A 27,536-nucleotide genomic window follows, 5' to 3' on the forward strand; every position below is an offset into this window, starting at 1 on the left:
CTTAATTGTATGCATAAAGTACTGAGCCGTAGTATTAAATAGAACGTACATTTTAGGAGGCTAATTTCCATGTACAAGTAACTATAAAGTAATCTCTTAAAGGCACAGAGTTTATCTCTTCTGTTAATTTCTAAACATGCAATGCTTCTAGATTGTTCTGTTCTTCTGCTAATTCCAAAACTATTTTCACAGTGTCAACAACGCCTCCTTTTCAGATCTGTTGTTCATTAAAACAAGCGTATGCTTATTAATCTTAAAAAAATGTCAGCCTCTGAGTTGAAGCAATCAATGTTTTTTATATAGGTCTATTGTCCTCTAGACTTCAGAATCTGGGGGATGAATTCCAACAGACTAAGTGCTATAAAATGAATTTAGAACAGCAAAGGAAGTAAGTGAACTAGATCAGGTTGTGTTGTCTGCTGGTGTATATGCCAAAATTGAAAAACCTGCAGTCACTTAATACCTGAGCTCATTATACTAGAGGAAACAAAAGATTGCGATATGAGTGATCCGGAGTGACTCCTTTATGCTGGAAAATAATAGAAAACTCAAGTATCCCTCACTAAATTGAATAGATGAGGAGAAAGAATGACTGTAAATGTTCCTCAGAAGCCAAACTACTCTGGGGAGGTAGGAGACTGATGGCAGTAGATTGTGAATCTTCCTACAATTTAATTGTTGTAGAGCTGAAACAAGTAATTTGTAGCCTTTAACAAAATATAAATTTTAATTCTCTTGTGCATTACCTTAGCATTTACTGATGCCCTCTTGTAAAAGTTTGCAAACTGATGAATACTACAAATGCAACACTTTGCGAGATTATAGGGCTTGTGAAGAGCACATCTTATACTGCCTGCTTGTCCATGCCCAGTCTATTAATCACCTTCAGGATTAGGAACACGTTAAAAAAAATGTAGCCCCAAAAAAATACTATAGGAGAAATGTTGAATTCTAGACTTTACACAAAAACCATGGATGATTGAAAGAAAAAAAAATAGAAAAGGAAAATCAGTTATGGGAAACTTCCTCGTTGGGTAGAGAGAGAATAGTTGCAACTTTAACCATGATCAATAGTTGCTTGTTGCATGAACTTTAAAAGCATGTGCCTCTTTTGACTGGAAATGTAGAAGCATGTGTTAACTTATCCAAAGTAAACAGAACATGAAACAAAACCATACACAAAATATCATAACAGCACAATAAAAAATATTCTGGGGTACAACACACCAGAACAGTCATCAGACAACAAAACGAAAAAACGCGCAGCACAGCATCATCAAATTGCAATAATGTTACACAAACCAACAGCAGCACAAAAAACAGTACACATCACCTCTACCACGTAATGCCTCACACAAATATGCACAAACGTTTTTGCCACAAAGTACCACCTTAAGAAACCAGAGTTCATAATATGCTGGAAAAGGATGTTGGCATCAAACACTTCATTGACTTGCCACCAAAGACACATATTAGAGCCAGTCAGTTTTGTGATTTGGCACTTCAAATACTTAGTTTTAGATCGAGACCAGAACCAGGTGTAGTGTTGTGAATGGGATTTAGGTCCATGTCTTCAAATGTTATACTCTTGTGCGGGTTCATTTTCTCATTGAGAAGATGAGTTATTACCTGTATTTTTAAAGTTCGCTATCACCCGGGGGAGGTGTCCTGGCACTGAGCAGGTGTATTGTCTTGCAGGTCACATGGTAAATAACCAGTAGGAATGACTCACCACTTCACCCTCCCAAAGATGCTGAAATTGGGGCCATTGACCGGAGAGCTTTACATCACAGTGCTTTAATTCCTCTGTGATTTGATCATTTACTTTTTTTATTTCCACTTTCCTCAACACATTAATATTCCAAATTTCTATTTTCAGAGAGATACCAGAACTGGGTGGAGTGTCCAGACTGACTTCGTACTGAGATCCCCAAATGTAAAGACTGTAATTTAACCACTGCGCTAAGAACGCAGGGCCTCATGTACAAACAATTCTGTTTGCTATTACCAAATAGTAAATTTTTGCGAATCACTATTTGGCAATTGCAAACTGCAATGTAGAAATGAGTGTTTTAAACATTTTGCCATTCCCAGTTGGTCGGGCAAATTGACCTACCTCATGAATATTAATGAGTTAGGTTTCGGTTTGTGATCCATAGGGAATCGTAAAAATCACAGGGATGGTTGCCTGCTGGGGTCAGCAGACCACCATGTCTGTCATTGCTTTTCAATAAAGCAATAGTAAAACAAAAAAAAAATTGTAAGCAGCCTATTTTCCTCAAAGGAAAATGAGAGCAGGCAGTGGCCGTGGGACCAGTGCCTGCTCTTAAAAATATTTTTACAACCAGTCTTAAAGGGGAAGAGGTCCGCTGGGTATCCCTTCCCATTTGTGAATGGGTGTTTACCGACTTTAAAGTTGGTGGTAAAATACGAATGTTTTGAGACTGCATTTTGGTCACAAAGCATTCATCAATGCCACTGCACTTTGGTATTAGGAAGGGATGCCCTTAACACACCCCTTCCTAATACTGAATCACAAACCCAAATTGCGATTCAGTAATAGGTTACCGAATCGCAAATAGGACTTTTTTTACATTTTAAAAAGCCTTTTTGCCTTAGCAAACAGGCCGATTCTGCGAGACTGCCTGTTTGAGACCACAAAAACGCTTTGTACATATGGGTCCTAGTCTTGGGGCAATAGCACCAGCATGCACAAAGCAGAGAATCACCTCTGACAGCCCTTTACTGCAAAGGATAAAGACATAGTGTTGATAGCCTGCCTGGCCTACCACCTTTCATTTAAATTGGTGGCTTGAATGTGGGCTAGTTCATCCAGAAGGAAAATACTCTTGCTGCCCCTGATTGTAAGTTGGGCATACCTCTTCTTGTTATCGGTTGACTTTGGACTGGCTTCTTGCGATAATCCCCAAAGTATCGTTGCTGCTATTTATTTATAGTTGAAGTGGGACACTGATGTCTTTCTGGAATCCTGAAGCTGCGGGGGCAGTGGTAAAAGCCTATGGAACTTCTGCTAATGTAAAGTTTTGTAGTCCTCTACAGATCAGACTTGTCTGACTTAAGGGACCTATAGTAACTGCTTAAGGTACTGCAACATGGATCTGTTCCACCTTTTTAAAGGCATTAGAGTGTGCTCTTTGAAATGGTAAAACCTGTTGGCTTTGGCAATGCTTGTTCCTTCTGTTCATTATCTTGCTTTTCAATAACTAGAAGTGTGGTCAGAGACCTTCATGTGTATCTATTCCCCAGGCATCTTCCCTGCAAGAGATTTACGTGGGGATTCAAACAATGATTAAGAGTCTGCCACCGAGGCACATATGGACTTGTACCCACCCCTCTACCACTTAGTGAATCCTAATGCCTTGGAATCACTGTCGATTGAAATCCCAGCTGCAGGCCGAAGAATGAAGCCGTCTGTCCTTTTGCGCATTCACCAGAGCTGTCTCTTTTCTTTGAGCTTCAGGTCCTCAGGCTGGCTCATGTGGTCTTGAGATTTGGCTATCGCAGAATCATCTGTTGTAGCGATAACTAAGGAGTCTTGAATCATTGGGAACAGAGATAGACCAACATTGCAGGCTCCCTCTCCTGCTTGGTCTCCTTTGGCCAGCTGTGGGCTTCACCTGTGGTTCAGACATGATTTTAGTCCTTCTTCCTCCTGGATAATGACCAGGAGCTATATATGTTTTAACCTGGGCAAGAAAGCAGACATGGATGATATTCCCTAGACAGCAATGATTCTACTGAGGGGACCATGTCCCTGAGTTAGTGATATTAGCTCAATTCGTCAGGAGGAAGGCAACAATTGGGCATCAGACAATCTCCTCCAGAAATGGGCACAGTTTGGTCCAGATTTCCGGAGTACCATTGATAATGCAAGCAGGAGACACGCACTTAGTTTTACATTCCAGTGTTAGTGTATTACTGTTTCCTGAATTCTCCACCTGCAGTAAACTGTGTGTATTCTCCTCATCGGTATGCCAATGCGGACAGAACCATTGTGGCCCACTCCAGCCACATCTTTTTCATCGAATACATAGTTCACTTTGCAATTGTTGACAACTTCATCAGTGTAGTCTACAAAGCTGGTGCAGAAGTCTACACCTTAAAACCTCAGGCTGTGTTTCCTAGCAAGGGTGCCCTTGTCCATCCAAGAGGCCCTTTGACAGTGAGGAGTAATGTCATGAACAGAGTCTGTTTGGGCTTGCTACCAGGCAGACTTTGCTTCATGTTAAGTACAAGGAGAAACACAAAGAAATGTACCACTATGATCAAGATAGAAATCAGGAGGAGCAACCTAGCTAGTATTATGGGTTTGACAAGTTTGGGATATGGTCCTCATTATTATGACCAATGAGGTGACATATATGAAAAGCAAGGGTACTGAGATCAGCCTATACAGAAGGTCCCAACAGATCTACTCTAGGAACTACATCAGATGATGTTGGACTGTTATGCATTCATTTTCTCCCCCAGTTGAGTCTTTGAAGCCTCCAACATTGCGATCCCCAGGTTTCTTTTGTGCAGCCAAGGTTGGGTCATACTCTTCATTCTGTACCTCAAGCGCCAGTCCTGCCTTCATTGTGGACTATCTCGGTGCCACCGCTGTCTTCTCAGGAGGACACAGACTCCACTGATGAGGACCAAGAGGTGTACGGAGAATTATTGGAACACCCTAAGGTCATTCAACTGCAGAACCAACACCACCAATGCCCACTCACCTCCTGATGATCTTGTGCTGGTCCATTCACAGGTGGAAAGGGCATCAAAACGATTTTAGCTGCTGATCACAGAAACTGGCTCTTTATTGTATCACTCCAAGGAGGCTTCCAGGAAGTAAATTAAAGTACCCCCTGTTGTGAATGTGATTTACCTGGAAGGTCATGCAGGCTCCAACCTCAGTTTCAGACCTGGTTTCTCATTTAAATTTGAAATATAAGAGTGCCTGACAAGTCCACTGTGTCTGTGACTGGACACTGACATGCCAATTCTGTTGAGACTGGCTCAATTATAGCTGTCACAGTTCTTGTGTAGGTGCAGCGTTGGACTCCGTGTTAAGCAGAATTGCTGCATTTCTATTTCAAGTCTTAGGAAATCGTTTGCGGTGTCTTTTCTCAATCAGCTTTAGTTATAGCTGTTTCATCCTTCCCAGGACCAATGAATGAGGAGCACACTCTCCATTTAAGTTGCATGCTTAATTGTGGAGATGTTAACTTTGTTTTATTTGCTAATTTATTAGTGAAATTTGTTGGGATGTTTTTTATAAAATAGTGAAGGAGACTATTGTATACACAATACAAAAACCGACGGTTGCATAAGCTTGCAATCCTTTTATTTGGCATTTATTCAGCCTTTGCGCTGCCACCTACCTATGTTATGCAAATCTACTGCAAAATATAATTGACGCTCTCTAAATGTTTAGCCTGACTCAAAGTAGATACCCAACTTTCATGATCAAATCAGCAATAAATAACGTAACCAGGGTCTAATCTACTAGAGATGGAAAGACAGTGTTTTAGAAAATCATATAAAAATCAAACTGGGTACCTTGTAGGAAAATTGTCATAGAATAGCCTTCTTTAGTTTAAGTAAATATATTCCAACCTCCTTATCAAAGCTGCTACTGACTTCAATGAAATTATTTTTGCTGTAGCAGAACCTGCTCCCTCCTTCTCAGCAGTCCTTTTTAGGGCTCGGACTCCTTCCCAGTGAAACTGGGAGGAGTTTGAGAACTAATGTTAAAGGAGAAAAAAAAGAAGTATCTCCTAGGGCCTTGGAGAGAGAAATTCCAGACATTCCTTAGCGTTTTCTGTCATCTGGTCAGTGATTCGTCTTCCTTGTGTTTTCGTTTTAATAGGCTTGAAGTGATAGGGTAAATGTAGTTTAGTTCCGCCATTTTGGGCATATTTCGTGCGTGCTCGCGCTAAGAAGTACATAAATTATAATTAGGAGCTGTCAGGGTGCCTCCGTTAGTGAACGGGCGCGTTCACAATTCTGCAGCGCTCAGCGCGCAGCTTCCTTGTTGTATTAGCAGCTGCTTAATGTATGTCCGTTTTTCGAGATTATATTTTATCGGTTTTTTGAAGATTACATTTTATCATACTGTGTTGTTTTAAAATCTTGCAATTCAGCCACAGAAAGCAGAGAACCCCACGCGCCTTTAAACCTGTAAGCAGACACTCGTCCTCCGTCACTAACCCTCCCAGACCTGAACTCCGTGCTAGTCCCTCCTGCACGGCCCCACCGACGCACCCAGTGTGCCTGAGCCCAGCAGCAAGCAGCCCCCAGCCGTCTATGAGTGGCTCCTTCCAAGCCTAATTTGTCAGATCCCGTTCTGCACAGCTGGGTGGGCAGCCCTCCAACAAATGGCAGCTGATAGCGACAAGCAGCAGGGAGGAGACACAACCCCCTCGGCACAGCTGCCAGAGGCAAGTAGGCGTGGTATTTAGATGCCCTCTGCCACCCGGCACGGGCACAAATGGAGCTTTTTAAACACTGCTGAAAAGGTGAACGGGGCAAGAAGCCGGACGAACTCCGGATCAAGAATTCCACTGTATCAGCTGCAGCAATTCTACCATACCAGTCACAGTAGTACAATTATATATTGCGCACACTGATTCCACCCAGCTTTGTTCTGCAGAGACCTTGCCCTGATGCCCCAGAAAAATTCTTTAAACAGATTGTTTTCAATTGCGTTTTCCTTTGATTTAATTTTCTGAGTGGTGTGTGAGTGTCGATTACAGACAATTTGCAGAGAAATATGTTTGCTTTAACGTAACATCCATAAAAAAAGGTTATTTTAGATCTAAAACAGGACCACATGTGAGAAATGGGGGGGGTCACAGAGATTACTTACAGTGATATTATTTCAAGATAATAATTTATTCTGCGTGCGTTGTTCGGGTGCAGGGGGAGGCTCTACGGACAGGAAAACATATTTAGACACAACTAAACAAAATCATGTATTCAGCCACAGAAACCCAAGGGCCCCACACGCCTTCCAAATTGTGAGCAGACACTCGTCCTCCGTCAATAACCTTCCCAGACCTGAACTCTGTGCTAGTCCCTCCTGCACGGCCGCATCCCAGTCCTTTACTTTACTTCAATATTGTTGTTATCTCCTGTATTGGGTATTTACTGGGTATCAGTGCTTCAAATGAAAAAAAAATGTTGGTGCTTCTCAGAGGTGTGTTTCTTATAATTTATTGCAAAAGCTTTAACAAATTACCTCTAGCCTGGTGTCTGGGTTACACAGTAGAGAACCCACTGGGTGAAGTGAACCCTACCCTTCCTGCCTGAGCCTCCTAACACTTACTCCGTACCTGTGAAATACCTCAGCGCTTAAACAATAAATGTACGAGCATTCTGTGCATTTAATCCCACCTGTGCCTTTTTCCTTGGCATCTTAAACCCCAGTGTTGGCCCCATGTTCAGTTTCAATCCTGGGCTCTCCATTGGCTCATTGTGTGATCGCTGTGAGGTTATGCTATCCTCCTCAAACTCTGTACCAGTTGGATTCAAGGTGAGGCGTCTGTAAAAAGTGGCCCCTGTACACTATACGTATGCCAGTGCCACAGAGCCTCTCCGAGGCCCCTTTTTGCCTCATAGGGATGCCATCCAAGGCGTTTGGGCACTTTTGTTGCTTTCCATTCCTTCTTTCCCTTTGTCGACAACCCATGTGTCCTCCGTACAAACCGGAATACAGACCACTCTATAAGCATTAGGTGCTGTTGAGTGCAGAGTGCTGTGTGCTGTTGAGTGAAGAGTGCTGTATGCTGTTGAGTGCAGAGTGCTGTGTGCTGTTGAGTGCAGAGTGCTGTGTGCTGTTGGGTGCAGAGTGCTGTGAGCTGTTCAGTGCAGAGTGCTGTTGAGGGCAGAGTGCTGTTGAGGGCAGAGTGCTGTTGAGGGCAGAGTGCTGTTGAGGGCAGAGTGCTGTTGAGGGCAGAGTGCTGTTGAGGGCAGAGTGCTGTAGAGTACAGAGCGCTCTAGAGTGCAGAGTGCTGTATTGTGCAGAGTGCTGCTGAGGGCAGAGTGCTGTTGAGGGCAGAGTGCTGTTGAGGGCAGAGTGCTGTTGAGGGCAGAGTGCTGTTGAGGGCAGAGTGCTGTTGAGGGCAGAGTGCTGTTGAGGGCAGAGTGCTGTAGAGTACAGAGCGCTCTAGAGTGCAGAGTGCTGTATTGTGCAGAGTGCTGCTGAGGGCAGAGTGCTGCTGAGGGCAGAGTGCTGTTGAGGGCAGAGTGCTGTTGAGGGCAGAGTGCTGCTGAGGGCAGAGTGCTGTTGAGGGCAGAGTGCTGTTGAGGGCAGAGTGCTGTTGAGGGCAGAGTGCTGTTGAGGGCAGAGTGCTGTTGAGGGCAGAGTGCTGTTGAGGGCAGAGTGCTGTTGAGGGCAGAGTGCTGTTGAGGGCAGAGTGCTGTTGAGGGCAGAGTGCTGTTGAGGGCAGAGTGCTGTTGAGGGCAGAGTGCTGTTGAGGGCAGAGTGCTGTTGAGGGCAGAGTGCTGTAGAGGGCAGAGTGCTGTAGAGGGCAGAGTGCTGTTGAGGGCAGAGTGCTGTTGAGGGCAGAGTGCTGTTGAGGGCAGAGTGCTGTTGAGGGCAGAGTGCTGTTGAGGGCAGAGTGCTGTTGAGGGCAGAGTGCTGTTGAGGGCAGAGTGCTGTTGAGGGCAGAGTGCTGTTGAGGGCAGAGTGCTGTTGAGGGCAGAGTGCTGTTGAGGGCAGAGTGCTGTTGAGGGCAGAGTGCTGTTGAGGGCAGAGTGCTGTTGAGGGCAGAGTGCTGTTGAGGGCAGAGTGCTGTTGAGGGCAGAGTGCTGTTGAGGGCAGAGTGCTGTTGAGGGCAGAGTGCTGTTGAGGGCAGAGTGCTGTTGAGGGCAGAGTGCTGTTGAGGGCAGAGTGCTGTTGAGGGCAGAGTGCTGTTGAGGGCAGAGTGCTGTTGAGGGCAGAGTGCTGTTGAGGGCAGAGTGCTGTGTGCTGTAGAGTGCAGAGTGCTGTGTGCTGTTGAGTGCAGAGTGCTGTGTGCTGTTGAGTGCAGAGTGCTGTGTGCTGTTGAGTGCAGAGTGCTGTGTGCTGTTGAGTGCAGAGTGCTGTGTGCTGTTGAGTGCAGAGTGCTGTTAAGTGCTGTGTGCTGTTGAGTGCAGAGTGCTGTTGAGTGCAGAGTGCTGTTGCGTGCTGTATGCTGTTGCGTGCTGTATGCTGTTGCGTGCTGTATGCTGTTGAGTGCAGAGTGCTGTTGAGTGCAGAGTGCTGTGTGCTGTTGAGTGCTGTGTGCTGGTGAGTGCAGAGTGCTGTTGAGTGTAGAGTGCTGTTGAGTGCAGACTGCTGTTGAGTGCAGACTGCTGTTGAGTGCAGACTGCTGTTGAGTGCAGACTGCTGTTGAGTGCAGACTGCTGTTGAGTGCAGAGTGCTGTTGAGGGCAGAGTGCAGAGTGCTGTTGAGGGCAGAGTGCTGTGTGCAGTTGAGGGCAGAGTGCAGAGTGCAGTTGAGTGCAGATTGTTGTGTGCTGTTGAGTACAGAGTGCTGTTGAGGGCAGAGTGCTGTTGAGGGCAGAGTGCTGTTGAGGGCAGAGTGCTGTTGAGGGCAGAGTGCTGTTGAGGGCAGAGTGCTGTTGAGGGCAGAGTGCTGCGTGCTGTTGAGTGCAGAGTGCTGTGTGCTGTTGAGTGCAGAGTGCTGTGTGCTGTTGAGGGCAGAGTGCTGTGTGCTGTTGAGTGCATGCTGTTGAGGGCAGAGTGCAGAGTGCTGTTGAGGGCAGAGTGATGTGTGCTATTGAGGGCAGAGTGCTGTGTGCTGTTGAGTGCAGAGTGCTGTGTGCTGTTGAGTGCAGAGTGCTGTGTGCTGTTGAGGGCAGAGTGCTGTGTGCTGTTGAGTGCAGAGTGCTGTGTGCTGTTGAGGGCAGAGTGCTGTGTGCTGTTGAGGGCAGAGTGCTGTTGAGGGCAGAGTGCTGTTGAGGGCAGAGTGCTGTTGAGGGCAGAGTGCTGTTGAGGGCAGAGTGTTGAGGGCAGAGTGCAGAGTGACTGTTCCAGAGAGAGCAGGGTATGCTTGTGCGCTTACACGGTGCACTGACACACAGGAGCTCAAACAAAGAACAGCTGAGCACGTGTCTTGGGAGCTTCATTGAGGCAGCCGGCCCTTTGTGAGGGGAGCAGCAAGGAGGGGACGCCTCAACCAATCAAGCGCAACTACTCACAACCTACTGTACGATTAAAGCACAGGCCAAAGGGCAGAGCTAGGTCTTTTCGCATTACGTAGGGTGAGCAGTGTGTGAGTGTGTCGTGTGAGCAGTGTATGAGCGTGCAGGGTGAGCAGTGTGTGAGTATGCAGGGTTAACAGTGTGTAAGCGTGCAGGGTGAACATTGTGTGAGTGCAGAGTGCTGTTGAGGGCAGAGTGCAGAGTGCTGTTGAGGGCAGAGTGCTGTGTGCTGTTGAGGGCAGAGTGCCGTGTGCTGTTGAGGGCAGTGTGCTGTGTGCTTTTGAGTGCAGAGTGCTGTGTGCTGTTGAGGGCAGAGTGCTGTGTGCTGTTGAGGGCAGAGTGCTGTGTGCTGTTGAGGGCAGAGTGCAGTTGAGGGCAGAGTGCTGTTGAGGGCAGAGTGTGTGTGAGTGTGTAGTGTGAGCAGTGTATGAGCGTGCAGGGTGAGCTGTGTGTGAGTATACAGGGTTAACAGTGTGTGAGCGTGCAGGGTGAACATTGTGTGAGCGTGCAGGGTGAGCAGTGTGTGAGCGTGTAGGGTGAGCAGTGTATGAGTGTGAGCAGTGTGTGAGTGTGTAGGGTGAGCAGTGTGTGAGTGTGTAGGGTGAGCAGTGTGTGAGTGTGAAGGTTGACAGTGTGTGAGTGTGCAGGGTGAGCAGTGTGAGAGTGTGTAGGGTGAGCAGTGTGAGAGTGTGCAGGATGAACAGTGTGTGTGTGCAGGGTGAACAGTGTGTGTGTGCAGGGTGAACAGTGTGTATTTGCAGGGTGAACAGTGTGTGTTTGCAGGGTGAACAGTGTGTGTGTGCAGGGTGAACAGTGTGTGAGTGTGCAGGGTGAACAGTGTGTGAGTGTGCAGGGTGAACAGTGTGTGAGTGTGCAGGGTAAACAGTGTGTGAGTGTGTAGGGTGAACAATTCCAATCCAAACCACATAATTCCACTACACACCACATGCATACACTCCATAACACATGGCTAAAAGACATTGCCATTTACAATGCCATTAGCTCTAACTCAAATAAATCCGAGACCTATTGCATTTCCAATGCTTGTTTTCCCAGCTTCTAATTCTGAATTAGGAGTGTCCTCTCCTTATCCTCCTCAACAGCGTCAGTAGTACTGCCCAAAGATCCTTAAGAAATCGAGTTCTGATCATAAAATGCTTACAAATTTCCAGTGTCTCAAATTCCCTTCCTACTCAAGTTATTGAAGATAGTGATCCTTGAATTATTGTAAACATTCTTCGAAACATAAAATCGCATGGACCTCCAGTGGTCACGTTTTGAACCCTGCCTAGAAACTCATCTCCCTTGTTTGCCATATAGGGTGAATACTTGTTAACGCTAGAAAGTAAGAAGTGTTCTTTCTTATTTTAGTGCTCCATCACGTTATGTCGGAATGCTGCTGCTTATCTGTCACTTACGTAGCAGAACCTATCCTGCAAAGGCTTGCATTCCTAATTGCTCTTTATCATCCTCCTCTTAGCAGCTAGGATTTCTTACGGATTCATACATAGTCTGTGTGGCATTTTTGTCCTAAATGGTGTTTTCAGCTCTGTTTATTTATGAGTTTTCCTTTCCAGTTTTTAAGTCTCATAGCTCAAAGATGTGTGGTGAGAACTCGTGCCACAGCACAACAAACATATAGAAAGAGCTTTTGGGAAGCCCATGTCATACATGGCTCCTGTGGTTCAGTTATCTTTACCCATGGAATCCAGGGTTTGTTCATCAGCCTTGGTATCCGCCTACAGAAAATTGCAGATGTAGTCACATCTACAATATGCAATGCTTATAAAGCAGTCCCTCTCTGTACTGTGAGTGCTCAGTGCTGTTACTTTGGATTAATTGAACGCATGACACTGTAGCTGCATGGAGTCCTACTGTGCATGAGTCAGAACGCAAGTACGTGTCTGGCCTGCATTTGTGGTTGGCTAAACTTACCTCACGCCAACCCCTATATGGCAACACTAGCTCCTTCCTATGACCGGTAATACTGCTTGCATCAGGTTTTTTACTGTTCTACAGCACCACACCTTCAGCACTGACATGATCCAGTGGAGCTCCTGTCCCATAAAGCACATGTTGAGAGTGGTTCCTTTTTCTGTTTGGGTTATTCATTGGGCGTGCTGCCATTGTATTTGGCAGCCTACATTCCATGATAATGTTAGTACAGCTCTTTAAAAGGTTCCCCCACATCTGTCCTACTTGCTTCTCCTCTAGCCATTCCTTCAGAAAGTCTGGTGCCCAAACTAGTGTGATCTTTAGACCCTTGTATAGAGAATCTGATTCATTTATAATTTTGCTCTTCTCCTTTTCTATGCAATACTGTTCCTGGTGTTCTGGTTTATTTTAAACTGAACATCATGCAGTACAACTACCTTCACAATGTCCAAACTGTATATTGGGGATCAAATAAGTAAATGACTCAACTCAGCCTCGTTTCTGTGGTAAGTGCCACATTGTTTTTAGTCTCATTTGCTTGCTTCTTATTCAGTGGACTTGCTTTCTGTTCATCTCTCTCCTGGAACACAAATTCTTTACCGTCCTTTTGATTGGATGCATTTTATCTTTCCATTGCCTAAATGTAGGGACCTACCTTCTTTTCTTTGATTTTAGCATTCTATAGGTGTACATACATAATTTTTTATCTTGCCATAGCTCCTTATGTGCTTCTTCTCCTTTACCCGCTCCACCGCCTCCTTTGTTCTCACCGTATCTCTCTCTGCCTATGTTGCTTCCTCCATCCTTCCTAGTGATTGTCTGCTTTTTTATTTATATCTCACTCCCCAGCCCTTTGTTGCTCACCAACTGTCTCCGTGTGTTTACGTTCTCCCCAGCCTTCAACTCCTCCATTGCTCCCCATCCACTGTTTGTCATGTTTTAATGTTTTTAATACTTTTTAACATTTTTTAGGAGGGTCAAGCTGCAGTAATTTGCTACTAGACTGCTCCTCTTAGAACATACCCTTTCGTGCAATTTAATTATTTAAATGTACTGCTACTGGCAGTTGTCTTCCATTATTTACAGTAAATAAAACAGCAAACCAACATCAATCTTATTATGAATCATGCACAGGTACATGGAATCGCGAATAGGGCCGCTGCAGCGTTTTTTGTTTTTTTTTAAATTTGTTTTATTGTTGCATCGAAGTATACAGTACATCGTGAGTCAGCCGCTGACGTGGCCTCAACATTCAGCCATGCGTGCAACGTGTTTTTTGTTTAAACAACTGGTACAAATATCCATTCCCTCCAAACATCAGTACATACCATGCAACCATGTGTGCAGGTCGGAAGACCATTAACTTGTAGAGCAAGGAGGACAGTGCGTGTTAACAGGAGTATAATGTCCCGTCTCAAAGGGCGGTGGAGCGGGGCCTGTATAGTCCATGTAATGGTGGTACCAGAAAACGGGGGGGCAAAACCGTGGGGGGGAAGCATGTAGGCGCTAGTGTGGTGGAAATATCGGCGGTGGGCGTCGGGGGGGGGGGGGGAGACGAACCCAAGGGGGGCTATTCAGCCCGCATTCCAGGAGGGTGGGAGGTCAATCAGGATGCAGGGGGTATCCGGAACCTGCCTCAGGGAGGGGGACAACAGCCAGGCGTAAACGGTCTTCTCGGGTCGGGGGGGAGAAGGAGTAGGGGGGTCACCCATTCGCGTGGATTGTCGAAAACTGTAGAGAAGCATGGCCCATTCCATGGAAATGGGAAATTTACGCGCACCCTTGGCTTCTTCTTCTCTAAGAGCATCTTCCTCCGCCGCCGCCCATTTACTGACCGCCCCCGTCCATGCCGCTATAGGGGGACCTTCCGGGGAACGCCAGCGCATGGCTATGCATCTATTCGCCAGCAGGAGCGCTAAGGACACGAAGCGCCTATGCACTGGGGCTTGCTTAGGGACATGGAGGATACCTAATGCACTGGATTCCCAGGTGGATAGTGTAGTAAGACCTGTCAGGTCAGACAGTGTGTTGTGTACCGCTTGCCAAAAGGAGTGAAGGTCTGGACAGCTCCAGAACATGTGGCGAAAGTCTGCGGCAGGGGAGCAGCATCTGGGGCATAAGAATGGTGTGGAGGGATAGAACTTCTGCAAGCGCGCTGGGGTGAGGTACGCCCTGTGGAGGATATAGTATTGGATGTTCTTGAAGCGGGCATTCCTAGAGACGCGTTTAGGAGCCTCGAGCGCTTTAGTCCATTCCGAGTCATGTAGTGTGCGACCTATGTCCTCCTCCCATGTAGCCCGCAAGGTTGTCAGAGGTGCTTGTGAAAGTTCCCGAATGGATTTATACAGCCAGGTAACTAAGTGGCGTCCCACCCCCATACGCAGGACAGCGTGTATTACTGGATGCGTGTCTGGCTCGCCAGTGTAGAGGTTAAAATGGGGCCGGTATCCGGCAATCAGCTGTCGATACCTGAGGAATTGGCCTGGGGGGAGCCCGTATTCAGCGGTCAAGCGGTCAAGTGATTTTAATTGGCCGTCCTCAAATAACGATTCCAGATCCGTGATGCCGCAGTGCGACCATTCGGTGAAGGATGGCGCCGTAAAGTAGGAGTCTTGCCTGGGGCTGCCTATCAATGGTAACAACGGGGAGTACGGAGGCCTGTTAGGGGACATTCGGTGGATCTGCATCATGCACCGGCGCGCTATCGCCACCTGGAGGGGGTACGTACGTCGAGGCTTGGTTCCCGGGAGAAGAAGACAGGTGAGTTCCGGGGTTGCGATTCTGCCCGTCGAGGTGACAGTCTCCTGAGAGTAACGGTCCGCCGTCCAGTATGACAGCCATTGGAGTTGTGCCGCGAGGAAATATGACTCGAAGGACGGAGCTCCGAGCCCTCCCAGTGTCGTAGGAAGTTGAAGGGTTTTCAGGGCGACCCTATGGCGGCCCTCGCCCCAGATAAGGGTCCCTAGGAGGGAGTCCACATCGCGGAAGAAGGATCTGGGCGGTATTACCGGCAAATTCGTGAAGTGGTAAAGGAGTCGGGGAAGCATAATCATTTTGGCTAGAGCTATTCTTCCTATCGGGGCCAGTGGGAGCTTATTCCAAAAAGCGACCGCCGGGCGTAGACTGGCAAGTGCCTTACGGTGATTCCCTTCGAAAAGGTCAGCTGGGGAGTGATACAAGCGGACACCAAGGTAACGGGGGGCTTCCGCGGACCATGAGAGGGTGTGCGCTCCGAGCCCGACCTCCCGGGGGGGTAGGTTCGGGTGTAAGGGGTAAACTGTGGACTTGTCCCAGTTCACCTGCAGTCCCGAGGCTTCTGCGAAGTCCGCTAGCGCCGTCCCTATAAGGGTCATGTCCGTTTCGATGTCTCGGACATAAATGAGAAGATCATCCGCGTACATGGATACGCTATGCGTACTGTCTGCAAGTGGAATGCTCCATTCCATCCCCTCCCGACGGAGCCGAATCGCCAGCGGTTCGACTGCGAGCGCGAATAAGAGAGGTGACAGGGGGCACCCTTGTCTCGTACCTCGCCGAACTGCGAACGCCGGTGATATGCGTTTCCCGCTACGTACCCGCGTGGTCAAGTCGGTATACAGGAGGCGTGTGTACGCCATGAGCGTTGGGCCGATATTCAGGCGTCGCAAGATCGAGAAGAGATAGGGCCAGGTAAGGGTGTCAAACGCCTTCTCCAGGTCCATAATGAGGCAGGCGGCGCGGGGAAATCTGTCACGTATCTGGTCTTGAACGTGGAAGATTCGGCGGAGGTTCTGGGAGGTGTTCCTACCCGGAACAAAGCCGCATTGGTCTGGGTGGACTAGCGGGCGTATGATTTGCGCGTAACGGTCAGCCAGAATTTTCCCCAGGATTTTACAGTCGGCCGACAGGAGCGTGATGGGGCGATACGACCCCATGTGGAGTGGGTCTCTGTGGGGTTTGGGAAAGGTGACAATCACGGATTCCCGCAGTGACTGGGGTAATCTCCCTAGATGAAGAGACGTCTCGAGCACCTGTGATAAATGGGGGACGATTAGAGGCGAGAAAGTCGAGTAGTATTCCAGCGGGAAACCGTCCAGTCCCGGCGCTTTATTCCGGGACATGGCGCGAATTGCCTGGGTAATGTCAGAGGGTTTTATCCTGGTGTCGAGGGCGCGCTTGTCTATGTCCGAGATTTTGGGCAGCGTCAGTGGGTCCAAAAAGCGGTCCACAGAGAATGGGGAGGATTGGGTCGGGGTCCCGTACACTTGCGTGTAGTGGCGCTGGAACGCTAGGAGGATCTCGGCCTGCGAGCGTACCAACACACCATCCGGGGTGACAATATCCGTGATCGGCTTGATTTCGGTGTCTTGTCTCGCCATCCAGGCTAGCAGCGTTCCAGTCTTGTCTCTGTCCTTATGAACCCTAGAGGCGTAAGCCCTAAAATTGTATCTGCGGAGGTCGGCGCAGGCAGTCTGATACTCCGTCTTCGTCTTGGCCATGAGTACAGCGTGTTCCTCCGAGTCGTCAAGCCGTTTAGTAAGCGCGGCCAGAGATTGTTCCGAGGTTTGGAGCGCCCGTTCCAAGGTGCGACGCACTCCCACCACCTGCTTGATGCATTCCCCTCGCGCCACCACCTTAAACGCATCCCATTCAACCAGTACCGACGATGCCGTATTAGTGTTGTGCGCAAAATAATCGCGAATACTGGATTCGTGTGCGTCTCTGAATACTGGATCTGAAAGGCAGTCCCTAGGGAGGCGCCAGGTGGGGACAGGTGGGTGCGGGGGGCGCCAGGTTAGACGGATGATATGAGCGTCATGATCCGAGAGGATCCGACCTAGGTAATCCATGGAAGTGATCTTAGGGAGGATAGGTGCAGAGCAGAGGAAACGGTCCAGGCGGACCCTAAGGTTATGTGGGATCGAGTGAAAGGAGTAAATGCGAGCCAGTGGGTGTAGGTGTCGCCATGCGTCAGTGAGTGCCCAGTGCGTGGTCCATGCTCTGAAGAGTTCTGCCTGTCGGGGAGCCGGGGAGTGTGCGGGGGGAGGATGCGAGCGGTCTAGGGTGGGGTCCAGCGTACAATTATAGTCACCTCCCAATACCCACGGAACTGCAGTGAACTGGGCCAGAACGCCCGTGAGGTGATCCCAGAATTTATCCTGATCTATATTGGGGGCGTAAATGCTGCCAAGGAGTATACCCTGTCCATCAAGTATTCCCTCCAGGAGCGCATACCTGCCCTCTCTATCTATCACCCGTCTGAGCTCTCGGAAGGGAGTACCTGGCCTGACCCAAATTAACGCGCCGTGCGCAAACGCTGAATAGTGTGTGGCACAGAAGGTCCCTCGCCATTTGAGCTGCAGGCGAGAGAGTTCAGTGGCGTTCATATGCGTCTCTTGCAGGAACGCAATATTGGCTGACATACGCTTAATGTATGAGTAGACAGTGTAGCGTTTGCTGGGCGTGTGCAGGCCTCGCACATTCAGTGTGAGGATATTAATGTCTGACCGTGAGTCTGCCATTCATACGGTGACATGAGTGGGAGAGGGACCCCCTTGAAGCCCCCGTCGGCCGCCAGTGTGTATGTGTTTCGAGTATGTCCAGTGCGCCATGCTTCCACAATCATGGGGGAAGGACTCAGGGAATTAACCGTAAACAGAACTTTGGGTGGGAAACAGTCCCAATACTGAGGATAGTTCACCGGAGGTGGCATATCCAAACAAATGTCCCACTAGGGGAAAAATACAACGGGTAACTGCGGGGGTGGCAGCGTGTGTCGCTGCCGGGCCTGTGCGCGGGTCGGGCTCTGGTAGGATAAGCGTCTATCGCTCACAAGTGCTCACAATTATTAAACAAAACAGTCTAGGCTCCTAGACGTCGCGCAACACAATAGGTCACCATGAAAAGGATATAACAGTGAAAAGTTCTTTCATCATGAAGAGGTGCCAGGTTGAGTGGCCAGGGTAGCGTCCGAGGTTTGTATCATAACAAGGGGGGAGGAGATTGGTCCAACTCCCGACATTGTTCCGTCGCTGTCCCGGTCTTTCTCTGGGGTGAACAAGTGTGGATGACTCTCCAAATCCGACACTATGGGTGACGTGTGTAGGCCAGTCACCGCTCTTAAGGCCATTCGTCGCTCTTGCATGATTTGCGTGAGATCGGGTGAGCCCGTAGGGGACGATGCTTGGCTTTTGGGGCGGCCCGCTCGAGTGCGGCTCGCACCTCGTCTCCTGGAGCGTCTGAAGTCGTTGTTGCGTGCTCTCCGGGGTCCAGGACTAGGGATTATTGGGCAGTGGAACTCAGTCCACTCCTGTGCTTCCTCCGCCGTGTTGAAAAAGAGGGCTTTCCCCTTGTGCAGTACTTTTAGGCGGGCCGGGAACAGCAGAGAGTATTGAAGGTCATTTGCGCGGAGGCGCCTCTTGACGTCGAGGTAGGTGGAACGCTGGTGTTGGATCTCTCGGGCATAGTCCGGGAACACCATAACGTGTTGGTCTTCCACTTGTAGGGGGCCCGCCATCCGGGCCGCACGAAGCACCGCGTCGCGGTCCCGAAAATGTAAGAATTTAGCCAACATGGGGCGTGGAGGGAGGCCCGGCTTGGGCGCCCGGGCTGGGACCCTATGTGCTCTTTCAATGGAAAAAAATGCAGACCTTTCCGCCTCCGGTGTGAAAGATTTGGTCCAGAGCTCCATGTACGTAAGGGGGTCCGAGTTCTCAATGCCTTCCGGCAAACCCAGGACGCGGATGTTACAGCGTCTCGAGCGCCCCTCCAGGTCCACCGTGCGTTCCTCGAGGGCCGCCACGCGGTGCAGGACTTCCTTCAGTTCCGCCTCCTGTGTTTTCACCGCAGGTTGCAGCTCGGTCACAATCCGTTCTCCGTCCTTCACTCTGTCCGCCAATTTGCGGTGGTCGTCGCGGATTAGACTGATGTCCGTCGTCAGGACACCCAATCTCTCCTCCATTGATAGACGGGATAATTCGATTGCCGCCAATACTTGGTCCAATTTTGTCGATAGTGTGGGGTCGGTTTGCGACGCGTTGGCTTGCGACCATGTTCTCGTTTGGGGCATCCTCTCGGGAGCCGTCTCTGGGATAGTCATTGTCTGCGTGGTTCTCGTCCTCCCCATGAGTGCAGTTAGAGATAGGGGGGGGGCCTTTGCCCTCCGCGCGGTCCGTAATCAGTAAACCACCTCTCCTCAATATCTGGGTGGGCAGCAGCTCAGGGTAGGACGGGCCCCTAGCCTCTCTCGGTCTCGGGGCGGTCACTGCGTTCCCTCTCTCCAGGGGGCCCGGGTCGGCGATTCCGTCCGTATGGGGGTCGTGTGGGGGTCCTCTCCTCTCTGCGCGGAGGGGCCCGCGGTGACTGGCAAGGCAGAGTCAGGAGGCGTGGGCTGGTGTCGACTGTAGTTTAGGTAGGGCGCTCCTATTCACAGAGCGATCGTCCTTGGCGCCAGGTCCCCACGGGCGCCATGTTAGGGTCAGGCACAGATAGTGGAGGTGGCCGCCCTGGACGGGTGGCGGTGTGTCTAGTGGCTCCCTACAATGGTGGACGTGAGATGGAGGTCACCGGGGCACCGGCAGGAGGTCCTCGGGGGGGGGCGGGGGGGGGGGGAAAGCCAGGACGGTCCCCACCGTCCCTGATCGTGACGGCGGGTTTCTGTAATGTCCAGCTCCGTGTAAACGGCGCGCTTCCAGTATTCCGCGGTGGCAAGCTGTCCGGTCTCGCGGGGCTCGATCAGGCTCCTGATAGTGAGCCGGCGTCAAGGAGCCGGGGTCCCGGGGTGGCTGCCGCCTTCTTGCGAGCCGGAACTCCGGGATGGAGGAGGGCGCCGTGTGGTAGCGCAGCTTCTGTGGGATGACGGCCCACGGGGCCGAGGCCGGGGTGTCACAGTCCAGACCCCCGGGAGGGGGGGAGGGGGAATGGGGAGAGCTCCACTCACCGCTCACTACGATGGTGCCAGGTGTCTGGGGTGGTCGACTCCGCGACAGTGGTGTGCTCGCTGGCTCCCTGCGATGCGTGGTGGCAGGTAGACCGAGTCCGGGAGCCGATCAGGCTTCTGGTGGAGATGCAGCCTCGGTGGATCGGAGCCCCGGGACGGCGGCCGCCATCTTGTGCGTCGGGGCTCCGGAGCGCAGAGAGACACGCTGTGCACTGTGTATCCCGGTGGGCTAATGTCTGCTTTCCCGCAGGCTCACTGCAGGCGTCGCTGGTTATGACTCCCGGGGTCGCCCTCTATGAAGCTGGATTTCGGCGATTCACGGGTCCGCTGGGTTTAGTAGCGCCCGCCATTTCCCAGGGTAGGCGTCCCTCGGTCTCGGCAGGAAGCAGCCTGGCTCGCGCCGTCCGTCCACAGTAGCTGCTGGTCACTCAAGGGGTGCCCCAGTGTGCAGGGGCATCCCGGGAGTGGATTCGGGTATGTTGAGGCTCCTTGCGATCCAGGAACTGGGCAAGATGCTAGCCCGATCGCGGAGCCTCAGCAGGACACAGCCGCGATCGTGGCCTGCTAAGCCACGCCCCCTCAGGGCCGCTGCAGCGTTATGATGTATTCGTACATGTGCATCATCATGCTTCCACCCCCTTCCCCCACACTTTTCTAATTTCACTTCCCAAGAATTCTTACTTTTTTTTGTATTTAGTACTATTGAGCTAGACAAATTCGAACTTCTATTTGGGACTTTTTCAGTTTACTTTGTTTACAGGCATATACGCGCTCAATTCTTTCACCCCAGTATAAAACGCTTGTGTACTTTGTGAATCTTTAAAAAGTTTATTATCTAGGCACCCAATGTCTGAACGTTCCCCATGTTTGGGTTCTGCCAACAATCCTGGCTCGTGCTTCTATCACACTGTCATCTCATGCTGTGATGACACTGAATATATCTGTTTCACAATACAGTACCTTAAAGCTCATCCTTCCTTACAGAATGTCCTGTTAACGTGTTAATTACTCCAAAGGAAGAAAATAGAGAGTGAACCCCTTGAAGTCCTTTGATCAGCAATCCTGGTATTTCCCCGGTAACAGTCATGTGTACCAAACTAATCAGGGGTGGCCAATCCTAAGACTGTGATTGTGTTATCTTGGTCTGAATTGAGCATGCAGGCAGCTGCTGCTGTGCCTTTTACTTGGACAGGTTGCACTACCAGTCAATTTGTTTCCAGCATGTGCTGTTGTAGATCACATACTCTGCACTCTCCTGCCGGTTTGCAAGCTGTTTATTTACAGAAGTAAATGTTTCGAGGTGCCTTGTGATCCCTTCTGTGAAGCCAACAATGCGCAGTATGAAAACTCCCCCTTAGATAGTTTTTTTGCCTTTGGGTTCAGACATATTTTCAAGTGTTCTAGCACTGTGTCACAAGAAAACTGGAAAAACCAAGATCTTTGACATTAAGCACTGGAAAGGCCTACACTAGATCCCAAAGCTATTGAACACCCCTTCAGCAGATCGCATATAACCCCAGCTCACTTAGGCGCTAAAAGGGAATGAGAAGCCTGGGGCCAGGTCGAATGAGCGGAGTCTGGAGAATATGCTTTTTAAATTTTGTTCAAATTGCGTCACCACAGCAAATTTCTGTGCTTGCACCAGCATTTGGTCTGCAACCTCTGTTTGCTGAGGGCTCAAGATGAGTCTACGTTGTCAGTGCAAGAAAACGAACCGGCTCTAGAGAGATTGACAATGTGTGAATAACATGATATGGAGTCTAGCTTCTCCAAAGCTAATGTCCGAACGTGGTGTTGAAGAGGCCGAGAGGTGCTTACTCTTACGACTAAAAGTAATCCAGGACTCTGGGGTCCTGTGTCTTTTAATGACTCTAACTTCAGGGAGCAGTCCTCCCTAGGCCTTCAATTAATCCCTCACGCTGGGTAAAGATAACATTGAGCCTTGTACAGAGACCACACTCTGAGGATATGCTCTTTCAAGTTCACACTTAATTGGAGCCTCCGCTCCAGGGACAGCACACAGGCAGCACTGCCATAAGCCTCAAACCATCCTAGAACTAACCTCGACATTCGACTCAGTCAATTGCTCATGAGGTAGGCCAACCTCCAAAAGGGGCTATTGTCAATACTGGCACAGGAGACAGACCCTAGAGGCCTTGACACCAAAACACCGTAGGCCCAGACTCTTCATGCAGATATACCCAACCTTGTCACCAGGAGTCTGCCCAGCCTGTCTCGACTTTGCAATAGACTCTGAAGACATCCTTAAAGCAAGCATCAAGCTTGACTCAATAAGGCCCCAAGCTACTAAATATCTAGGGGACTAACTAGGTATAAGGCAGAAGAGAATTTATATTGATCCAGCTACATATTGGCACGTCCTCTATCATCAGAGCAGCCCCATATCAGAAAATATAATCTCACTTTTGAAAAGGCTGTTATTGAGGAGCTTAACCCTTTTAGATTTCAAAGGAAGAGCCACCAGTCCCTGCACATTAGCTTCTCCACCACTTTACTCTTATCATCTCCTGCTCAGTCTATGCACACATATTCAGATTAGAAGCCCCTGGAAGATCAGCCAAACCCTTAAGACTTCATTTTTACTGATGACTGGGATATCCCTTGGTATGGCTTTAACAAGGATGCTCTAGAGTATCCATCTTTGTTATCATACTCCATTAACCCTTACCCATCCAGTGATTGGTATATTGTGCCACCATTCAACAGCCTGCAAAATGTCACAAGGTTAAGTTGCACATGGAATAAAAAGAGGATTATTTCTTCATTGAGACGGTCTCAAAAACTGAACGGTCAGTGCAGTACCGACTTATTCCCAAAAGAATGCTAAAGTGTTCCAGCAGAACTTTAAAGGCCATGTGCAAACATATGTTGTCAAACCCCAGGTTGAAAAGAAGTAAAAGGCACCCTCTCAGGATCTAAATGACATCCGTGTTAATGTACTACCCGGCTCTCAGGTGTGTACAGGGCATGCAAAAAGGCTTTCGCTCAGGCTCCAGTTGGCACACCTCTGTCTGATAGGGAAACAAAACAGATGGTTTCAGCAGAAAAATGGGTGGCTGTGGGAACATCCACACAATAGTGTATCACTGGTTCTGTCAGTTTAATCTACAGGTCGGATAGACACCAATAAAAGGGGGATAGAGAAGCTTATCAAGCAGCTTCCTAAGCCTTTCGTAAGAGACAAGTAATTTGTTCAGGAAGAATCGATCGACCCTTTCCCATTTTGAACACGAGGTGACGCATAAATGCTGCTGACACTACCTCACGTGAGACCAACACAGATGTCTTCCTTCACAGATGCGCATGGTTAAGAGTGTTTAAAATCATGCCAGATGTCAAGCACCACCTCATCAGCCTAACCTTTGATGTAGGTCACTTAGGCCTGCATGTAGATGAAATGCAAGAAAACGACAGAAAACACCAAGGGCCTTGGGAGTGGTACAACACCAGCTCTAAAAGTCTGTGGTTCACTGACATCAGCCAATGCAACAGCCAAAGACAGACATACAAACTGCGGAAATGCTTTCCTGCTAGTCGGAACAAGACCTAAACCAGAGGAGGGTACAATGGAAATAATAATGGAAAGAGCACGTGTCCCCAAAATAGGGGCTTCAGAGCTTTAATCTGTGACCTTCCACTGATGCCACTTGATCCCACAACACTGGTCTGTGAATGAATGAGGTTGCATCTTTCTCAATTAGAAGAGATTACCACAGGCAAGTGGGTGTTATCCATTGCCTACTGCTGGGAGTTTCATACCACACCATCCAGTATTGCACCACTCTGACACGCCATCAGCTAGGACTACCAAGTGCTGCAGCAAGAGGAAATGCATTGCTTCAAAAGAAAACAGTAGAATCTTTTCCACCATATTAGCTGTGTGTTTTTGGTGGGTTCTTAATGATAACCATTACAGAAATCTCACGTTCTGCTTCTGCTGTAGACACACTGAATGGGAACATCATCTCCACACGCTTTAATATATTAGCCTAAGTGTCAGGTTTTGTTGCTAGCAAGGTGGCTAATGCAGGCAATACAGAAATTACTTTGGTCTGAAAGCTTTTCATATGGTTTGTAAGTCTACAAAACGCCTCTAAAATTTCAAACCTCCCGTCTGTGGTGAAAAGTGTGTCATACATGTTGTACAATTGCCTCAATATTCAAGAGACCCGCTCTACTTTCTGGCCGCAGTGGATAATCAAATGCCTGAAATCCTTTAACTAGCATGCAATTAAAAATGGCAAACCTCTTATCAGTTGCTTAACCACGTTGTCAATGAGTTCTGTGTTACTTTGGATCATTGCTGCTGGTGGGCAGTGTCCTGAGAACTTGTACTCAACTGGATTTTCCAGCCATAAGTAGAAATGTTCCTAAATGTCTATTATTCAGGGTAGTACAGTTTTTTTAAACTGCTGCATGTATTCACCCTACTCACTTTTAAGGCCTACTAGGATCAATGCACACCTCTGTACAGCAGGTAGAACATGGGGAAAAAAGCAGTTAATTAGATTGAAAGAATACTGAAAGCTGAGATAGTGGCTTCAGAACATCTCTCGAACGGCAAAGGTTTTTGATAAGTGTAAAGCTAATTACAATTGACAGGTATTTTTTTTGTCTTAGCGGCAGAATCACTACTCCCAGCTGCAATGTGTCCCAGGTGTAGAATCACTGCCGGCAGGTTATGTTGAATGGCTGCAATAGCCCTGGTTTTGCTGGATAACCATATAAATGTTTAATATCAATGAAATGAGCAACATTTTCAGCACTTATTCTTGAAATTTCTTTGGCATCTCTTCGCCTATTAAGGCTATAGCAGTAAAATTTGAAAGTCCATTTCAAAATTTGTTCGAACTGACAAATAGAGGGATTGAATTTTACAGCGTATAGAGTACTAAGCTGAAGCTTGTAAGCTACACAGTGGAATGGCAGAAGAAAATGAATGTATTTCTTTAGGATTGCTGCATCTCCTCCCTTAAATCCCATCATAACTGCATCACCATGGAAATTGACAGCTATTAGTGATAGGCCTGTATGTTCTGTAGACCTCTTACCTACTAAATCCAAAGATTCCTTTGATTCCTTTAACTTTATCCTCTAGAACACCTTGAGCATGTGCATGTTGGAGTGGAACAAAATCTGCAAATTGCGTGCTGGGTTTCCCAACATTGACTACTCTCACCAGCACAGTATCCTGTTCAATGATGGCACTCTGTTCTTCCGTCCGCAATAATCCAGATGAACCAAGGATTTGGAATTATTTTTTTGATGTCCTCTTCAAGTATAACTGCCTCATCTCTTATGAACTCTGAGTCCTTTTTGCGGTTTGTTAATTTTCTCCTATATCCACACCTGCTTTCTCTGTAGTCCCACATAGGTTTCTATGTCTTAGAGTGGCGTACCTTGTTTTGCAATTAGATGCGCATTGTGCAACAAGATGGTCAGTTTCTTTCAGTTCGAGGCACATGAGCTTCAGATCCCACACTTCATTAGATCGCCACCTGGTGTTGGGCTCAGATGATTGCATGTTGTCGTCTTGGAAGAAGTCTTTGTAGTCACGAGATATGTGACTCCTCCCTTGGACGATAGTGCGTATGGGCATCGACTCCATCCTCAGATTGTTTTTTTCCTCCACTGGGCTCGGATGAAACTTTTCCGCTCCGGTTCGAAATCTACTTTTCAAGTACTTGGACGTGTAAAAATTTTCTTCAAACAGCTTTCAGTATCGATAAACATCGACTCGACTTCATCAGCTCGATTACGGTTGTCGACGCGGGCCTTTGGGCCTACCCACGCCGTGAGGCCTACACCTCATGGAAAGGACGCCATTCAAAAGATGCCCCGAGTGTGGAGCAAAATTTCCACACAGTGACCATCACGAGTTCTGTAACCTGTGCTTCTCGCCAGAACACGACTAATCCAGCTGCACAGCTTGTGCATCGTTAGATCGAGACCAGTCGAGATCGGAGGGCCCGTCGGCGCGATATGCAGAGATCAGCTCCGGAACCGGTGGATATCTTCGACGAAGGTCCATGCGTCCCACAAGAAGATTCCGATCTCCAGATCGTATCCAAGGCAGATGACTCCATACCCTCGGGTCAACGTGTGAGTACCACTGCCCCAACCCCAGCACAAACACCAAAATCGAAGGCAACGGTCAACACTCCGCCTGTGGGGCCCAGTCGAGACCGAAAAAACACTTGAAAAGCCCCGCCATCGAGCCCGGCTCCGAAGAAAATAATCAAGCCTTCAGGGAGCTCCATACCAAGCAGACCGCATGTGCCGATACCACCTGCGCTCTCGGCACCGAAACAAAAAGAAGACCCGGTTCCGAAAGACACTCCGAAACCGTCGACTCCGAGAGACAAAGCGGCTCCGAAAAAAACGAAGCCCCGAAAAACAGCTTCCACTCCAAAGTCGATACCCTCGATGCCGAAATAGACAAAGCCTGCTTCCGATGCTTCCAAGTCCACGAAACAGGCTTCGGCTCCAAAGACAATATCTTCAGTGCCGAAATCTACGCCAAAGGACCCAACATCTCCTCCTAAGGCTAAAGACAAGCAACAAACAGGTTCAGAACCGAAATAAAATCAGAGCCGAAAGGCTGTGCCTCAAGAAGAGGAGCTTTTCCAACCAGATCCTTTACAAAAAAGGATCTACATTGATCCAGAAACCGGACATGTTTCCACTACACCACACAGGAAGAGGAAGTCAGATACAGCACCTACACCTCCAGTGCCTGTCAAGAAGAAGGATTCTGCCACATCTCCTATGCACCCTTCTTCTCCTGTATCTCCTTCTCCTCCTCTTCCTTTAAACATTTCACCTCAAAATTCTCCTCATTCTCCACCACATACACCCCCTCAGGATGTTGATGATGATGAGTATAGCATGGGGGGAGGGAGTGACCCAGATGACCTTTTTCCCTACCCAACAGGTTCACCGGACTGGGAGTATCCAAACACGCAAGATGTACCAGATATTCCTGACTCACATACATATCCATCTAAACCTTCTCCTCCAGAAGACAATATTGGGTTTGGACACTTAATAGGGCGGCCATCTATCACAATGTCGCTATGCATTCAGATGAGGCAGAGGAAGATTTTTTATTAGACACTTTTGAAGAGAGATTTTTTATTAGACACAGCGAAAACAGAATTCCTTGCTGTTTGTTTCACGTCTGCTCGCTAGCGCATCGGGGTTGAGTTTTCTGATGCTAAGTTCTAAGGCAAACTGCAATTATTGCGGGGACTGCACTGATTGTTTTTAATGTGTTCTGATTTTAAAACTCCACTTTAAATCTTCATTTCATTTGCCCTGAATCCCCGACAAGGTTTGTTTTAGACTGTATATCTTAACCAGAAACGCCTGCTACTTACTGTGATCTTCATCTTCCTGCTGGTTCCCCGGTCCGTCACGGCTTGTGCCGGTTGTACGGAGGGACAGGAAGCAGTGTGACACCAGGCAGCGTC

General features: G+C 48.5%; 1 protein-coding gene across 1 annotated transcript in view; it reads left to right on the top strand.

Moving 5' to 3' along the window:
- Positions 1-27,536, top strand: part of FBXL5 (F-box and leucine rich repeat protein 5) — a 384,640-nt gene that overhangs the window by 241,277 nt on the left and 115,827 nt on the right. The gene's annotated exons all lie outside the window — the stretch shown is intronic.

The sequence above is a fragment of the Lissotriton helveticus genome, chromosome 2_2 (assembly GCF_964261635.1).
Source record: "Lissotriton helveticus chromosome 2_2, aLisHel1.1, whole genome shotgun sequence".
In the NCBI taxonomy this organism is placed as follows: Eukaryota; Metazoa; Chordata; class Amphibia; order Caudata; family Salamandridae; genus Lissotriton; species Lissotriton helveticus.